This window comes from Marmota marmota, unplaced genomic scaffold (assembly GCF_001458135.2).
Source record: "Marmota marmota marmota unplaced genomic scaffold, marMar, whole genome shotgun sequence".
Taxonomy (NCBI): domain Eukaryota; kingdom Metazoa; phylum Chordata; class Mammalia; order Rodentia; family Sciuridae; genus Marmota; species Marmota marmota.
In genome coordinates, this window is record NW_026000140.1 from 1,391,083 (window position 1) to 1,410,200 (window position 19,118).

The window sequence follows — 19,118 nt, forward strand, 5'->3', positions numbered from 1 at the left end:
CTCTTTGGGTCTTTTCTTTACTTGATTGTAATAAATCAATAGTTATCTTATTGATTCTGCAAACATAATTATTACTTCCAAAAAAACAAGTCTTTTTCTTACTTAGAAGATTGAATAAAAACAAATAATTTAAATGTTCTGAATAAAAACATTTTTATTTTTTCAAAATTTTAATTGTGACAAAATACACATAACATAAAATTTGCCATATTTACCTTTTTTAACTCTACAGTTCAATTATATTAAATATATTTTGCATTATTTTTAATTTGTTCTGTTTAGATATATATGACAGTACAAAATATTTTGACATGTTATACATACATAAAGTATGATTTTTTTCTAATTAGGATCCCATTCTTGCAGTTGTACATGATGTGGAGTTTCACTGGTCTTGAATTCATGTATGAACTTAGGAAAGTTTGTCCGATTAGATTTTGTATTATTGTGCAGGGATCACCACCATCCATCTCAGAATTCTTTTCATCTTAGAAAATAGAAAGTCTATTTAAGAGTCATTTTTGATATGAAATCTATTTTGTTTTATAATACTATAGCCACTCTGCTGTCTTTTGGTTACTGTTTGCATGGAAAATTCTTTTTTATCCTTTAACTTTGCTCACCGGATCTGAAGTGAGTGTTTGGTAGAGAGCACGTGGCTGGATCATATGTTTTTATCCATTCAGTCATATTTAAAGGACTTACTAATAATTTTGCTATTTGTTTTCTACATATACTATGGCTTTTTTGTTCTTAATTTCTGTTTACTGCCATTTTGGAGTAAAACGTTTAGTTCTCTTCTCATTTCCTTTTGTGTATATTGTATAGCTACTTTCTTTATGGTTATCACAGGAATTACTTTTAACATATAAAAACTATAACACTTGAATTTATAGTGCCTTAAATTTAATAGCATACAAATACTATTTCTTATAGCTCATTTCTACCCTTTCTACTTACTGATGTCACAAAAATTATATATTTTAAACTATGTGTCCAAAAACACAAACTGATGACTGTTTTTAAAAGATGATTTTTTTTCTTTCTTAAATTATGTAGAACACAAAATGTATTGTAATTAAAGTTACAATAATACTAGCTTTTACAGCAGCCAAGCATTTAACCTTTATGGTGATCTCTATTTCTTCATGTGGCTTTGAGTTACTGTCAAATGTCTTTTTCAACCTGAATGTCTCCCTTAAACATTTCTCGCAGGGAAGTTCTAGTGGTAACAAATACCTTAGTTTTAATTTCAAAATGTTTTAATTTCTCCCTCATTTTTGGAAGACAGTTTTATCACATGTAGGATTCTTGGTTAACAGTTTTTTTCTTTAAGTACTTAAAATATATTGTTCCACTGCCTTCTAGTCTTCAAAATATCTGATGAGAAATATGATGCTAATCTTATTGAGGATTCCTTATATGTGATGAGTCGCTTCTCTCTTTTGTTGCTCTCAAGAGACTTTGTTTCTTTTTCTTTTGATTATAATGTGTCTCAGTGTGAGTCTCTTGGAAGTTCATTGTACTTGAAATTTGTTGAGCTATTTGAATGTTTATATTCAATTATTTCATCAGATTTGGGAATTTTCAGCCATTATTTCTTCACATGTTATGTCTGTTCCCTTTTCTCTCTTCCCCTTTTGGAACTCCTATAATGTAGATGTTGGTCAGCTTGATGATGTTCTACAGGATCATTAGGTTCTGTTCACTTTTCTTTAGTCATCCTTATTTCTGCTTAGACTTGATCATTTCAATTGTCCTATTTTCATCTTTATTGATTTTTTTCTTCCTGCTCAAATCTGTCTTTAAATCCCTTGTGTAAATTTTTCATTTTAGTTATTTTACTTTCAGTTCCAAGATTTCCTTTGGGTATCTTAAGTTTTCTATCTCTTTATTGATATTTCCATTTTGTTCATACATTATTTTCTTGACTTTATCCATGTCTTCCTTTAAGCATCATTAAGTTGGTTTTGTGCCTCAGTAGGGATCTGTTCAGGGCCTGGTAACTGCTACACCAGTGTTTTCTCACTGAGATATATCCATATTTTCCAACACAGTTTAAAAAATATCTTTGTCTAATAGACCTACCATCAGATTTTTCTTGGGGCCAACTTTTCTTGGTTTACCTTTTTTCTTTTAGTGGACGATACTTTTCTATTTCTTTGTATGCCTTGAATTTATATGGTCAAGATCTGGATATCTTAATTAATAATGATTCTCCCTGTGTTCAGAGTGGCCTGTTCTTTGCTTGATTTTGTTTTGGATTGCTGTAGGCTGTTAAGAATCAGCCCGAGGTGTAAACTTGAGGTTTTTCAAGATCTTTTCTAAACCTACATTTTCTCCAGGAATGCATGATGACATTCTAATTTTCTCTATCAATACAGTTCTAGTCTAATGTCTGGCTCCCAAAAAATGAAAAAGAGAAAAAAATGAATGGGGAAAAATGCATCAGTCCTTTATATTCCTTGGGAATCTCTCTAGCCAGAAGGGGAGAGGCTTAAAACAAGGGGAGGAGATACAACAACAATGGCTACTGTCTCTTAGTTGCACCCCTGAGACCCGAAGCAGAAATCAGTAATCAGAGTACAGAGCCCTGATATTTTGAGGACAGGGCACTTTGCCTACCCTGGTTCCCACAAGCTGTGCATAAGCTGCTCCAGAAATACACTGTACAGCTCTCTGCTCCAGGATAGTGGTAGGAGGAGAATAGGAGGAGTTGAAATTGACCAGAATAAATTGTAATTTATTATCCACGCCTTCCCTTGGATATTGTGACCTTCAGTAGACTAGAGTTCCAAAATAATTACATCAGACACATTATTCTAGTGTAATCAACCATTTTCCCAGAATCCTCTCCCACCAAATATATATTTTTAACCTCATGTCACCTTTCATATTAATGTTAAGGCAAATTGAAATAATTTCTTAATTTTAAGAATTTATTTTTAGAGGTTCTCTGGGTGGATCTTTGTTCTTACTTAAGTTCATGGGTCAGTCATATATGAGGGTCAGAAATATAGGCTACAAAGTCAGGTAACTAGGTATGATTGCTAAGCAAATCCATGAAAGAAGTCAGTTGGTGTTTTGATCACAGGTCTTTGTATGTATTTAGGGAGGCACTAGATTCTTTTTGAATAATTTGCTTCCTGATGGGAAATTTGAAGTACTATATATAATTTAATTCTATGTACAATAAAACCCTCAGGTTCCTCTCTATCTAATAAAAATGTTTATCTACATTTCTCTTTATGTGCTCTATTGCCCTGGATTCAGCTTATACCTGAATTAAAAAGGCCAGATCCTTTTCCTCTTAGATGGTTGGAAAGTTCAGAAGTTTGGAAGTGACTTGTCATGTCCCAGCCACCTGTCCAAAATCTAGGAATTCCAGCTTTACCTCTTAGTGTCAAAAAGTTAACTATATTTACAGGGTTAAAAAAATCATTTATATTTCACAAACTCAACCTCAGGCCCTAGGATGACCAGACATCCTAGATTTACTCAGACTGTCCAGGATTTAGCTCTAAAAATCCTCTGTCCTGGAAAATTCATCAGTACTGAGAAAACCTTGATAACTAGTCACCCTATTTGGCCTAGAAACATTTCCTGCTCTCCTTTATTAAAGCCACCTGATTCTTCGAGGTATGAAGATAGCAGGCAACTTTGCTAATTTTGCATGTTCATTACTGCTACATTTCTTAACATTTATGGACTGCTGGGGTTTTGAGCAAGAAGGAAGTTGAAAGATCTTGCACTACAACATCTCATTTTACAGATGAATAAAATCTCAATTGCATTGGCAAGATTAAGCCATCTTCGTTCCACTCTGGCTGCTGTGGTCCCAGATTTCTGTAATGTCTTCAAATATCTCCTTTCCCACTAATTAAAAACAAACCATTATGTTGGAACATCAGCTACAGTAACAGGAAAAAGTAGCAGTCAGTTAGTTTTAAATTGTCCAATAATCTTTTTCTAACGCCTCTATTTGTGTCATAGGCATTTTTACTTCCCTGGTGTCTAAAGTTCAATGTCTCTCATGGATTACTCATATTATCTGAGTGTGAAAATAAATATGGTCAGGTTAATTAGCATCAATTTTAATAAGATCCCAAAGTAATTTTACACCATGCTTCCTGGGGAAAAAAAGAAATTAAACTTAATAACTGGGATGATGGCATCTAAAACAGAAACTCTGCATGAAAGAAAGAAAATAAACATAGTAAAGGAAGGAAGATATTGGGTGTATTATATATGATTTATAGATAAGGCTTTCTTTTCAGAATTGTTGCAATAGGGCTTTGTAATTTTGCTTGCAGAGGAAGTCAGAGTCTTGGTTCCCCAAACCAGACCAACTTTGAGGGCTTGTTGAAACATCAAATACCTGGCTCCTATACTTGCTCATTTCTGATTCAGTAGATCAGGGCTAGAACCTGGGGAATATGTATTTTTAATAAGTTTCAAAGACTATTTAGATGCATTTGGCCAATGAAATTATGTCTAGGAACCATTTAACTAGGCTATTTGAAAGCCTTCCATATTTTTCATTAAGGAAAAAATATATAGTGATCATTTCTCAGACTTTTTTGAGACGGCAGGTATCATGGATCATCCTTCAAAAAGGGGAAAATTGAAAGCAGAGTCATATTTTAATGTAAAAATGTAAGAAGTGAGAATCTTAAAAAATTTTTTTAGTAATATAAATATATCAAAATGGCTTCTACTGTAATTTATAAGTTTGGAGCATATGTTATTATAATTAGGATTCCAGTCTTGTGGATATACATGATGGGGAGATTCACTATGGTGTTTTCATATACATACATAGGAAAATTATGTCAGATTCATTTCACTGTCTTTTCTACTCCTATGCCCCCTCACTTCCCTCCTTTCCCTTTTGTCTACTCCACTGAACTTCTATTCTTTCCCTTCCCACCCCCTTGTAGTAGGTTAGCATTCACATTTCAGAGAGAATATTTTACCTTTGGTTTTTTGAGATTGGCTTATTTCTCTTAGTATGATAATCTCCAGTTTTATCCATTTACCACTGAATGTCATAAAGTCATTCTTATTTATGGCTGAGTAATATTCCATTGTGTATATATACATCATAATTTCTTTATCCATTCATCTGTTGATGGACATCTGGGTTGATTCCATAGCTTAGCTATTGTGAATTTTGCTGCTATAAACATTGATGTGGTTGTGTCACTGTAATATGCTGATTTTAATTCCGTTGGGTATAGACTGAGGAGTGGAATAGCTGGGTCAATGGTGGTTCCATTCCTATTTTTTTGAGGAATCTTCATACTGGTTTCCAGAGTGGTTGCACTAATTTGCAGAACCACCAACAATGTACGAATATACCCTTTTCCCCACATCCTCACTAACATTTATTGTTACTTGTATTTTTGATAATTGCCATTCTGGTTGGAGTGAGGTGAAATCTCAGTGTAGTTTTAATTTGCATTTCTTTAATTGCTAGAGATGTTGAATATTTTTTCATATATTCATTGATAATTTATATTTCTTCTTCTGTGAAGTGCCTGCTCTGTTCCTTTGCCCCTTTATTTGTTTTTTGTTATTTGTTTTTTTGGTTGTTAAGCTAGCTTATCTGAGATGCGGGAAGCAAAGATTTCTCCCATTCTGTAGGTTTTTTCATCACATTCTTGATTGTTTTCTTTGCTGTGAATCTTTTTAGTTTGATATTACCCCGTTTATTGATTTTTGATTTTACTTATTGAGCTTTAGGAGTCTTGTTAAGGAAGTTGATTCCTAAACTGACATGTTGGAGTGTTGGGGCCTACACTTTCTTCTGGGAGCTGCAGGGTTTCTGATCTTCTTGGAGTTGAGTTTTGTGCAGGGTGGGAAATAGAGATTAAATTTCATTTTAGTACATATGGATTTCCAGTTTTCCCAGAACCATTTGTTGAAGAAATGATCTTTTTGTCCAATGTATGTTTTTGGTGCCTTTGTCTAGTATGAGATAACTGTATTTGTTTGGATTAGTCTCTGTATCTTCTATTCTATTCCTTTGGTGAGAAGTGAGAATCTTTACACTGCACTTATTTATTTATTTATTTATTTATTTTTTGTAGTTTTAGATGGACACAATGCCTTTATTTTATTTGTTTATTTTTATGTGGTACTGAGGATCAAACCCAGTGCCTCATGCATGCTAGGCAAGTGCTCTGCTGCTGAGTCCCGGCCCTACCCACCCTGCATTTTTACCTCTAAGAATACTTTAAGATCCTGAAACTAGACCTGCTATAAAGTATGAGGATGTAATCCATCAGAGGGCATATATTCGGCACTGTGTACAACGATTTGTACATTTTGCGCTTGACCATAATAAAGAGAGAGTAGAGATAACTCCTACAAACTTCCCAGAGTCCAGCATTTTTCAGCCTTGTCTGTCTTGTGCTATAGAGATTGTCCCATCAAAGTCATGTGGAGAAATAATGGCTGGAATCTTTAATTCACTCTCTGTTATGGAAGTACTTCTTCTTAAGTGTATGTTTACATGGCCAGGTGCATATACCCACATACCCTGAAAAGTCCTCTGGGAAACTAACACCGGGCCCAAAGTTCTTAATTAGCAGAGTAGATTCCCCAGCTCTGTCAGCTAATGATGGAGCAGAAGATGTGCTTGGTAATTAATTGGGTGAACTGTAAAACTGGAATCCTGACCACTTGTGGTCACTAATGATCCCAGGGTACATTCCTTATGGCAGGTGGAGTTCTGGACAAATTCCAACTCTAATAATTAAATTACATTCTGCCCAGCTTCCTTGTACACATTCAATTGGACTCTGTTCCCTTTCTGTCCTTAATTGTAGTGGACTTGTATATTAGTAGAGAAACCCTGAATGCCTGCAGAATACTAACAGACTAGTATTACAGGTTAGCGATCAAGAAGCACATTTTTGGGGGCTGGGATTGTGGCTCAGCGGTAGAGCGCTTGCCTAGCACGGGCGGGACCTGGGTTGGATCCTCAGCACCACATAAAAATAAAGGCATTGTGTTGTGTCCATCTCCACCTAAAAAATAAATATTTTTTTAAAAAAAGAAGCACATTTTTGTCTAAAGGGGGGAATTGTTGAATTGGTATCTAAAGACATGGTACCACTCCTGAAAAATTAAACCTATTAAACATTTCAGGATATAATAGGTCATAACCTATTAGCTTTTAGAGGCCATTTTTTGCCTGTTCCTTTTACAGAAGATGTTGTTCTATAAATCAAATAATTAATAGACATATTTTATTAACAGACCAAGTCCGCATGTTTAACAACAACAAAAAAATCACAAAACTAAAATGATACCAGTCACTAGAAGTAGAGATAAGAACACTGAGATAAACTGAGAATCAATTGATGATTTGAAATTTGTTGATGCTGAATTTGTCCTCATGTGTTTCATTAAAAATAATTAGTCTGCTTCTAATCTATTATGTTTTTCCAAAGTGAGGAAGTTTGGAAGGCAATGTGTTTTCTTTTGACAGTCATGTTTTGTTGTTGTTGCCAGTTGATTTTACAAATAAAAATGCTTTTTTCTTTTTTAAGTAAATTTTATTATATATATAACATATATAATATAATAAATATAAAAATAATATATATCTCCATCATAAGGTACACATATAGTGAAATGATTACTGTACTGGAATAAATTAACAATCTCATATAGTTATCCACCCCCGCCATAAGAAGAGCAGCTATAATCTCCTCATTTCATAAAAATCCAGAATAAACCAGACTATTTTTAAAAAAATAATTTTTTAGTTGTAGATAGATGCATTACCTTTATTTTATTTATTTATTTTTATGTGATGCTGAGGATCAAACCCAGTGCCCCACATATGCTAGGCAAGTACTCTACCACCAAGCCACAACCCCAGCCCTGAACTACACTATTTTTAAAGATATCTTTTTTATCTTTTATTTGTTCTTTTTAGATATACATGACAGAAGAGGGTATTTTGACATATATACATGGAGTGTAACTTATTGTAATTAGGATCCCACTTTTGCCTTGTATGTGATGTGGAGTTTCACTGGTGATATATTCATATTTGAACATAAAAAATATGAAATGCTTCATGAATTTGTGTGTCATTCTTGTGCAGGGGCCATGCTAATCTTCTCTGTATCATTCCAATTATAGTATATGTGCTGCTGAAGCAAGCTCCAGAATGAACCACACTATTAATTATAGTCCCATATTTACACATTAGACTTTTTGACTTATTTTGATCTACTTTGTTCCTTTTGATCTAAATCTCCCCTAACCCTCTCCCTAACACTAATTCTGTTAACTAGTGTTTTATTATCTATCTCCATATATTCAACTTTAAAAAAAGATTTCATTTATAAGTGTGATAACTTTCTTTCTATGTCTGGCTTCGTTCACTTAGCATAATGTCCTCCAGATCCATCCAATGTCATGGAAATGGCAGGATTTCTTCCTTTAAAAAAAAAAGATGAATAATAATCTCTCTCTCTCTCTCTCTCTCACACACACACACACACACACACACACACACACACATTCTCCCCCCCACCCTCCAATTTCTTTACCCATTTATCCATTGTGAATAATACTGCAATGAATTTGGAAGTACAGATGTCTTCAGTAAGTGGCGATTTCATTTCAATTGGATATGTACCTAGAAAGGGGATTGCTATTGTATGGTAATTCTCTTTCTAATTTCTTCAGGAGTCTCCATACGGTTTTCCACAATGGCTGTACCAATCCATATTACCACCAACACTGTACAAGGATTCCCTTTTCTCTACATCCTCACTAACATTTGTTATCTCTTGTCTTTTTGATAGTAGCCACTCTAACAGGTATGAGGTGGTAACTCATTGTGGTTTTGATTTGTGTCTCTCTGATGATAGGTACTGGTGAAGACCTTTTCATGTACCATAGGTCCATTTTTATGACATTTTTGGAGAAATGTCTGTTTAGTTCCTTTGCCTATTTTTAAATCAGGTTATATGTTTTCTTGCTCTTGAGTTGCATGAGTTCTTTATAAATCTTGGGCATTAATCTCTGATATGTAATGTGGAAATACTTTTTCCCAGTGTGCAGGTTGCCTTTTCATTTTGTCTATAGTTTCCTTTGCTGTGCAAAAGCTTTTGAGTTTGGAGTAGTCTCATTTATTTTTATTTTCTTTTGTAGTTTGAGCTTTTGGTTTTATAGAAAAGAAATCATTGCCAAAGTCAATGTCAAGGAAAAGCAATAAATTTAGCCAACAAGGTGAAAGATCTCTACACTGAAAACTGTAGAACATTGATGAAAGAAATTAAATAAGAAAAAAGACATAAATGGAAAAAGTATTCATATTTATGGATCAGAAGAATTAATATTATTTAGATGTTCATGCCACTTTAAATAATATATAAATTCAATGCAATCCCTATCAAAATCCCAATGGAAATTTTCACAGAAATAGATTAGCAATCTTAATTTGTATGGAGCCACAAAAGATCCCAACAGCCAAAGAAATTCTGATGAGAAAAACAAAAACAAATTTTGTCACTTCTTGACTTAAAATTATATTACAAACCTATAGCAATCGAAACAGTATCGTACTAGCATAAAAACAGGCACACAGACCAGTGGAACAGAACAGAGAGCCAGATGTAAATCCAAATATATATGGTTAACAAATTTTCCACAAGGGTGCCAAAACAGTGGGAACAATTCCTTCAATAAATTATAATGGGAAACTGGATTTCCTCATAGGAAAAAAACACTATACACAAAAAATTAACTTAAAATGGATTTAAACCCTAAATATAAAACTTGAAACCCATAAAACTCTAACAGAAAAAAATCTTTTTAAACAAACAAGAAAGCAGTGACTTGTATATTTACTGAAAAGAGTACTATTATGTGATGAACAACCTCCCTTATTATTTAGCAGGTTGTCCATTTCAGGGAATCAAAATTCTCTCAAAAATATTTTAAACATATGAATGAAATATTATATTCTCATTGCTGATTCCATTTAATATGTACTTAATGTACACTCTGTTATTGGGCCAAAAAAGCCCTTTATTTGGAATACTGAGTAACTCATACATATTCAGAAAAGCAAAATGTACTTCCCAGTTTACGTGGTTTGTCAACATGTTTGAGAATAAATCCAGTTGGAGATGGTTTTTGTTTGCTTTTGTTTGCTTTTGTTTCTGTTGTTAAACTAATTTTTGTTTTAGATAATATACCTAGCTCAAAATTTTCCAACCTTTAAAACAAAAATAAATCAACACACACTCACTACCTCCCCATGCTTAAATTTGAGAATTTTGTAATCATTTTCTGTGCATCTTCTCTCTGAACCACAGTAAATATTGCTTTATTATACTAGATTAATGAAGGAAAAAAGAGATCGGAATCAGAAAGTAGACAACAGCTGGTTTTCATTGTAAGGAAAGTGGTTTTATTACCTGGGTTAATGTGAAAAAATTTTTTGAAACTAAATTAAGAATGCTTATGAAAATGTTCTAAGTATAAATGTATTCCTGTAATGGAAAGAGATAAATTTTTAGCCTTAGAAGGTCTTTAAATAGGGAAGTTCTCAGAAATATGACTTGTAAATGATTTCCTGTGCTTGAAACAAAATATCTGTAGTAGGGATTATTTGTTTGTTTTAATGGAACTTAAAAATGCATACAGAAAGGGGGGAAAAAGGAAGAAATAATATATCAGATTATGCTATTTCTGTTAGCTTTTGTGGAACTGGGAAATTGAAACGAGGGATACTCTACCCCTGAGACAGGGTTTCCAAATAGCTGAGGCTATCTTTAAACTTTCGATCCTCCTGCCTCTGCTTTCCTAGTAGCTAAGATTACAGGAGTTCTGTGCTGTTTCTTTTAAAGGTTTAAAATGGCTTAATGGAACTCTGTGTGTGTGTGTGTGTGTGTGTGTAATTCTGTAGTTTAAAATGTTTTCTAATTTTCATTATTATTTCTTCTTTGACTCATGTGAAATTCAGAAGTTTATTTCTTAATTTTAAAATATATTTTCTAGTTATCTTTTTATTATTAATTCCAGCCTAAATTGTGTTTGGATATCATATACTGTATTTCTTTTCCTTTAGTGGTTTCCCTAGAAATTGCAACATGAATAATTTATCAAGGTCTAAAGTAAGTTGGTACCTTTATCTCTTTCTTGGACAACATAAGGTCCTTAGGTACCTTAACCTTGTTACTTCGCTCCTGTCTTACATCATATTGTTGTCATGAATTAATTAATTACAGAATATTACCATTATTGTTATTATAAAGATAATGTTTATTTCGTTTTATCTGCATACTTAACCCTTAATTTTACTCTGCATTTGTTTCCACTTTAGCATTTTATCTGGGAATACTTTCCTTTTGACCAAAACATATCTTTTAGAATGTTTTTTACTGAAAATCTATTTGTGATGAAGTATATTTATTATTGCTCATGTGAAAAGATCTTTATTTGTCTTTGTGAAACATTACTGAAACATTACATCTTTATTTGTCTTTGTGAAACATTGTACCATTCTAATTGTCAAATATTTTCTTTGGCATACTAAAGATATTATTTCATGAGGCTGTGGATGTAGCTCAGTGGTAGAGCATCTTGCCTGGCATGCATGAAGCCCTGGGTTTGATCCCCAGCACTACAAGAAGAAAATATTATTCCATAAATTCCGATTTCTTTTCATTTAAAAAGTGCTGATCACTTTTTAATCACACTGTAACTACACAGGACTTCAGAGGAAGGAGATAGGAGAAGGCTTTACAGACCAATTAGGATTTGATTTTGTTACAAAAGGATAGGCAAGGTATGTTTGGAAGAGCAGACAAAGAGTGAATTTCAGAGAAGTGGAATGATGTGTCAAAAATAATTGTAGAGCACAGAGGATTTTGAGGTTAGTGAAACCATTCTGTATGATACAATAATGGTAGATACATATCATTATACATTCATCTAAACCCATGGAAAGTACACCACCAAGAGTGAACCCTAATGTAAGCTTTGGGTGACAAGTGGTGTGCGAGTGTGGTTTGATTGAAACAAAGGTATCACTCTGACATGAAATGTTGGTAGTGAGGAAGACCATGTATATGTAGTGGCAGGAGGTATATAAGAGCTTCTATACTTTCTGCTCTAAAAATAGTCTATCAAAGAAAAAGTATGCACAAACTTTTATATATCACAGTGTTACTATTATAGAAGTTAGCTATTATCCTATTATTCATTTGTAGTTAATTTCCTTTTTTTCTATACAGCGGGTTGAACCCAGGATCTCATGTATGCTAGGTAAGTGCTCTACCACTGAGCTACATTCCCAATCCTTTTAATTTTATTTTGAGATAGGGTCTCTTTTTTTTTTTTTGTGGGGTGGGGGGTACCAGGGATTGAACTCAGGGGCACTCGACCACTGAGCCACATCCCCAGCCCTATTTTGTATTTTATTTAGAGACAGGGTCTCACTGAGTTACTTAGCACCTCTCTTTTGCTGAGGCTGGCTTTGAACTTATGATCCTCCTGTCTCAGCCTCCTGAGCCACTGGGATTACAGGTGTGTGCCACCGCACCCAGCCAAATTACCTAGGTTGGCCTTGAATTTGGATCCTCATATCTCAGCCTCTGAATAGCTGGGATGAGAGATGTGTGCCACTGCTCTGGACATAATTTCCCTTTTATCTCTGCATGCTTTTACAATATTTTGTTGTGGTTGTAGTTGGGAGTTCTGCAGTTTCATCAGGATGAATATCAGTTTGAATTTCATATTATTCTGTTCGAGACTTGTTTGGCTTTAATCTGAGGATTAATATCTTTCATCAATTCTAGGAAGTATTGCTTCTTTAATATTGTGAAACATTCTCACTTCATTTTCCGTTTCTTAAACTTAATAGCAGGTTTAGTATTTTCATCTTTACATTCCTCAATAATTTCTTATAATTTTACTGTCAGCTTTATCTAATCTGCTTTTAAATGGATCCATTGAGTTTTAAAAATATATTTTTAGAAGTTCTGCTTGTTTCTTTTAAAACATTGTACCACTTGCTTTTTATGTTTTCCTCTTCTGCTGATGTTTGCAAGCTGTTTTTCTGTGTCTTTAAGCATAGTAAGCCAATTTTTAAAATCGTGTCTGATTATATTGGAAATTTTTGAACTCTTCTCATGCTTATTGTCTTTACTATTTTCCTTTCATGAAGTTTTTCTTTTATTATTTCTTTTTGTTATAGATTGTTGATATCTTAAAATTTTATTTATGGAGATATAAATTAAGACATAAGATTAAAGTGCCGCCCCAAAAGAAGTTTTGCATAGCTTCTGTCAGGCAGCAGCAAATTCTAGGCTGGGATCACCTTAACCATGTTATGGATATTTTCGCTCAAGGTTTCCTTCTTCCACCTGGGTGATCACATTTCACTCTGGTCTGAAGTTGTAGTCCTTTGGACTTCAGGTTACTGAGAAGTATTTTTCCTATTAGAATCTCCACAGTGCGTGGACTGTTGGATTTGACATTATTTTTTATCAAATGCCATCAGAGCAATACTGCTCCAGAGTTGGCTTGCTTTCAGGTCTGTTTGCTTTTGATTTTGTTCTGGTAATTGCTTAATATCTTGTGATTTGGGTGTGTGTGTGCGGGGGGTGGGGGTGGGGATGGGGTGGGGTGGGGTGGGGGGTACTGGGATTAAACCCAGAGGTACTCTATCACTGATCTAATCTGAAAGAACGATCAAGGCTTGCCTTTGGAGAAAATGCCCATTTATTGAGGAACAGCTCTGCATATTTATAGAGCTGGGGGTGGCTTGACAGTTATGACAGTTTAATGGTTGAACGGTTTGACAGTTGGCTGGGGTGCTTTCTGATTGGTGGGTAAGGATCATGGGAGCCAGCAGGGCTCACCATTGGACGGCTCTTCTTGGGGGATGGGGAAGTTAGTCTTTGGAGCCCAGGTGACTCCCAACATAATCCCCATCCCTTTTATTTGTTTTTTGAGATAGGGTCTTGCTAAATTGCTGAGGCTGGCCTTGAATTTGTGATCCTCTTGCCTCAGCCTCCCAAGTCACTGGGATTACAAGCATGAGCCACAATACCTGCCTCTTGTGATCTTTGTGATATTGGTTTAAAGAAAATTGAATCAAAAATTGATCTTGAAATTTCAGTTATTTCCAGACAGGATGGTCTGAAAAACTTTGTGGTGTGTGTGTGTGTGTGTGTGTGTGTGTGTGCGCGCGCGCGCATGTGTGCCATTGTTGGGTACTAGAAAGATTTCAACAAAATTCTGGAATCAGAAATTAGATAGAATGGTGATAACTGGTAGAACTATATGATCAAATTCTAACACTGACAATTTCAGTTCTAACAATTTCAGAATTGTGGAATTTTGATTTGCTTCCACAGAACTTCATAAAAGCTTCATGTTCAGAGATGTAAAAAGACAAAACAAAATAAAACAAACAAACAAAGAAAGAAACAAAAAAAAAAAAAAAAAAGAAGAGGTGGAAGTGAGATATTGGGACTAAAAGAGACTGATGGTTTCATCACACTTTGCCCCAAGTGCCTACCCCCAGGTGGCAGATAGGTTTCTTCTCTGAAGAAACTAAACTGTTCAAGATGTCCATATGCTGGCCTTGAAGTTTCCCCAGGTGATTTCTCTGGTCATCTTCTTGTCTGCCTACCACAAAGTAAAATTCATTGATTAAAACACTGTTCCTGAACACAGGGCTTTCAATCATTTTTTACACGTGTGTGCCTCATACTACTTTGAACAAGTAACTAAAGAGCAGGAAAGAAGCTGGATGTAGTAGTGCATGCCTATAATCCCAGCCACTTGGGAGGATGAGGCAGGAGGATGGCAAGTTCGAGGCCAGCCTCAGCAACTTAGAGAGGCTCTAAGCAGCACAGGGAGACTCTGTCCACAAAAGAAAAAAAGAAGAAAAAAAAAAAAAAGAACTGGGGATGTAACTCAGTGGTAAAGCACCCTTGGGTTCAATTTCCAGTATTCACCCCTGTACACCCCTCAGAAAACAGAGACAAGAGAATAAGCTTAAGAAAGAAGATTGGGATACAAAAAAACTAAAGAAGAATCATTAGTGCCATCGTCTAGAATGAAATTAATCAAAATTTCAGTAAGATGCCTGAGGAGTCTGGGAAGGAGTTATTTTTTTCCATATCTTATAAAACATTCTATAGTATTTCTGATACAATGGAGCTTTTAGAAATGAAATGAGAATTAGCTGGTGCCGTGGCATACACATGTAATCTCAGCTACTCAGCAGCCTGAAGCAGACAGGAGAATTGCAAATTTAAGACCAGACTGGGCAACTCAGACTCTGTCTCAAAAAATAAAAAGGCATGTAGCTTAATAGTAAAGCACCCCTGGGTTCAATCACCTAGTCCCACAACAACAACAAAGGAGAATTATTATGGCAAAGATTCTGCAGAAGAAAAGAAAGAAAGAAACCCTAAGAAGAGCAAACATTTATCCAAGAAAAATTGTTATTAGGCTCCTCAGTGGACAACATTTATACGTTCATGTCATGCAAATATTGCTTATTAACTTAATAAAAATAATTATATAACCAGTGTTGTACTGATAAATGTTAATAGCTCTCAAAGTGCACATATTTACATACATACATTTATTATAAATTTTACTTCTGTGAAGGTATATAACCCACAATTTAGAGATAATAATAATAAAATACACAAAAATTTTTATTGTAAATTCCATATAGTAATCAATTCTCACATAATACTTTTACTGATTTTTCCTGAATTCTTGAACTCCAAGACAAGCAAGAGCTGTAATTGACAAATGATAATACATCTGATGTGAATGTTAGTTGAATTTGCATTTACCTCAACAAATAATAAAAAGTGAAACAATGAAGACGTGTCAAACCTTCATTCATTCACCAATGATGTGAACAAATTCTTTGTTGAAATGAATATTTTTTGAATAAGTGGAAAAATATTCCCTCACTTTTTATCTTATTCATAATTGAATGGGCACAGACATGACACACTTTCAAGTTTGATGTATCTAAATTATTAATATTTTTTCTATTTTTCTGATTTGAATGCCTTTACATCCACAGAACCATAAATCAAGCTCCGATTTGTGGTATTTGCTGATTTCTGTGGTGAAATAGTACTCTTGTTGATATTGAGCTACCAATCTGATGTCACTGAACACAGAATTGGGAAGATATGAATGAGAATACCATACCGCATTTCTGCCATGCAGGTAGAATAAACTTAAAGAACCTCAGGAGCCTGGATAATAGTACAATTCAGTAATATAATTAGGAAATGTAAATTTTGAATATCTATTGCCCTTCCTCTATACAGTCTATTGTGTTGTAAGTTTGTGCAAATTTTTATAATGACCATGTTTAACAACTGATAACTTGCAAAATTCCTGAAACCATTGACTCTTGCAATCTGGCAGGAGCTGACTCTATCCTAGAGTCTGGTAGAGCTCTGTCTGATAGGTTGGAGGAAACTAGGTTGGCAGTGATATGAAACAGATGAATCTTCATTTCTCATAGCATAATGTGAAGATATAATGATTAAAGATGTTAAATGAAAAAAGTAACAGCTTTTCTAAAGATTTTTGTGTAATCACTAAATTACTTAATGATTATAGGGAGAAAAATGGGAGGCTGAGTAGTTGTAGGGAGCAGGACAGAGCTTAAATGTTAAAAAAGTTGTTTAATAATATATGAATTTTAAATTCTGTGAGATGGTTTTATTTCTCATATTTTCCTGTTTTATTCACTGCTCAGGTGTTTTGAGGAGTATGATCTAGTTCACCAAAGACTCTGCATGAAATCACTCTATGCATCTAAGTTTTTAAATAACCTTTTGGATATTAAAGAATTTAGTATTTTTTGATTGAAAGCATCACTTGGTATAAATGTAAGATGTTTCTACTTTGAGCATTTAGTTTGCTGCTGCCTTCTGGCGGTCACTGAACTCTTACAGTTTAAGCTATTGGTGGCTCACTAGGATTTTAATTAGGCAGATGAATCCCATATGTTTATGTGCACTGCTTTAATTTTTCTAGAATGTTTATTTGGGTAGTTATGGCACTTTAGCACCCTGTTTACCCAGGGGACACACAAACAGTCTGGTAATTTGTTATGTGATGTTATCGAAGGACACATACCATATCAAATATTCTAGTCCTACACTTTTAAAACCTAAGTGATAAATGAATGCTTTGCAAATTACATACATTCTTCTTCATCAGATCAGTTGCTCTTTTTCCTTTGTTTCATTCTCATTTCTATGATACTAATTTTTATTGATAACACCTCATTTTTGCCTTATTGCACTGGTCTCCTAGCTAATTTTTCCATCTTGCAACTATAGCATTCAACCCATCTTGAAAAGCAGTGCTAAACTCAATTTTCCAAAATAGTGCTTTAATGTCTCTCCCCTACTCAAAAATCTTTAATGATTCCTCCTCCTTCTCCTCCTTCTGCTTTTCTCTCTCTTTTTTTAAATTTTTATTGTTGGTTGTTCAGAACATTACATAGTTCTTGACATATCATATTTCACACTTTGATTCAAGTGGGTTATGAACTCCCATTGTTACCCCGTATACAGATTGCAGAATCACATCGGTTACACATCTAGTGATTTACATATTGCCATACTAGTGTCTGTTGTATTCTGCTACCTTTCCTATCCTCTACTATCCCTGCTCCCCTCCCCTCCCCTCCCCTCTTCTCTCTCTACCCCATCTACTGTAATTCATTTCTCCCCCTTGTTTTTTTCCCTTTCCCCTCACTTCCTCTTGTATGTAATTTTGTATAACCATGAGGGTCTCCTTCCATTTCCATGCAATTTCCCTTCTCTCTCCCTTTCCCTCCCACCTCTCGTCCCTGTTTAATGTTAATCTTCTTCTCATGCTCTTCCTCCCTACTCTGTTCTTAGTTACTCTCCTTATATCGAAGAAGACATTTGGCATTTGTTTTTTAGGGATTGGCTAGCTTCACTTAGCATAATCTGCTCTAATGCCATCCCTTCTGCTTTTCTCTAAATTAAGTTCCGTAAGCTAGTAATCTCCAAAGTGAGGTGGGTAGACTCAGGGGCAAGCCTCTGGAATAGGAAGACTACAGCAGAACATTTTTTTAAATTTCTGCACTGTGTGTGTGTGTGTGTGTGTGTGTGTGTAAAATAACCATAAAGGAAAAGAAATTAAACTTTGCTAATGTTTCACACAGATTAATACAGGATCTATCTTTCAGCTTGTGTCAGATGATCATGTGTTACTTATGGTACCTGAAATACCTTGAAGTAATTGTTGGAGTTCCAAAGTACTGAGGGGTAGCAGTAGTACCCTCATTTGTTTCTGGTTAACTTCCAGCTTGTTGTGATGTTTTTCTATTTATGTTAATCTGCTTATGGATTTATTAATTATGTGTTTCCAGTATGGACATATAGTTTAAAAAATACATGAAAGAAATCAGATTGTGTTTATGTTCTTATTTCTGTAGCACTGAGGATTGAACCCAGGGCCTCACACATGTTAGATAAATATTCTACCTCTGATTTACATCCCTAACCTTAAGAAATTGGATTGAAAAGAATAGTAACTCAGGTATAAGAGAATAGCAATAAAATCAAGCTGTTACTTTTATTCATAGTACCAAAATGGCTTTTTTTTCTCTTGTTTGTTAGTGCTAGGGTTTGAACCCAGTACCTTTCATATACTAGGCAAGTACTGTACCACTGAGCTGCATCTCTAGTCCAGTATAAATACTTTTTAAGCCACATTAGGTACTAAAAATAATGCAACTAATCTGGTCTGACAAGAATTTGTCCAAAAGGATTCAAAATTATTGAAATGACAATTTGAAATTGCAAATGCATTCTATTTAACAACTTTTACTTTAGGTGTATATTATGTTTGATTCTTCAGTTAGTGATAGTATCAAGGCATTCAATTAACAATCACCTGAGAAAGACAGGTGGAGCATGAAAACTGAGCTGATTTTAGGGGTGGGTTTTCTTTAAGAGAAAAAAAAATATACAAATTTGCAAATGCAAGATCAGATGAGCATTTATTTAAAATGAGAAAAGAAGTCACAACAGATTTTTTAAAAA

The 19,118-nt window shown here is 34.4% G+C and overlaps 2 non-coding genes across 2 annotated transcripts; one reads left to right on the forward strand and one right to left on the reverse strand.

Moving 5' to 3' along the window:
* Positions 1-8,077: 8,077 nt before the first annotated feature.
* On the reverse strand, positions 8,078-8,180 carry LOC125611322. The gene has a single exon (XR_007341481.1). It is a non-coding gene; the product is annotated as a U6 spliceosomal RNA (small nuclear RNA).
* A 3,411-nt stretch (positions 8,181-11,591) lies between these two features.
* Trnaa-ggc lies at positions 11,592-11,665 on the forward strand. Its single transcript has one exon. It is a non-coding gene; the product is annotated as a tRNA-Ala (tRNA).
* The last annotated feature ends 7,453 nt before the right edge of the window (positions 11,666-19,118 follow it).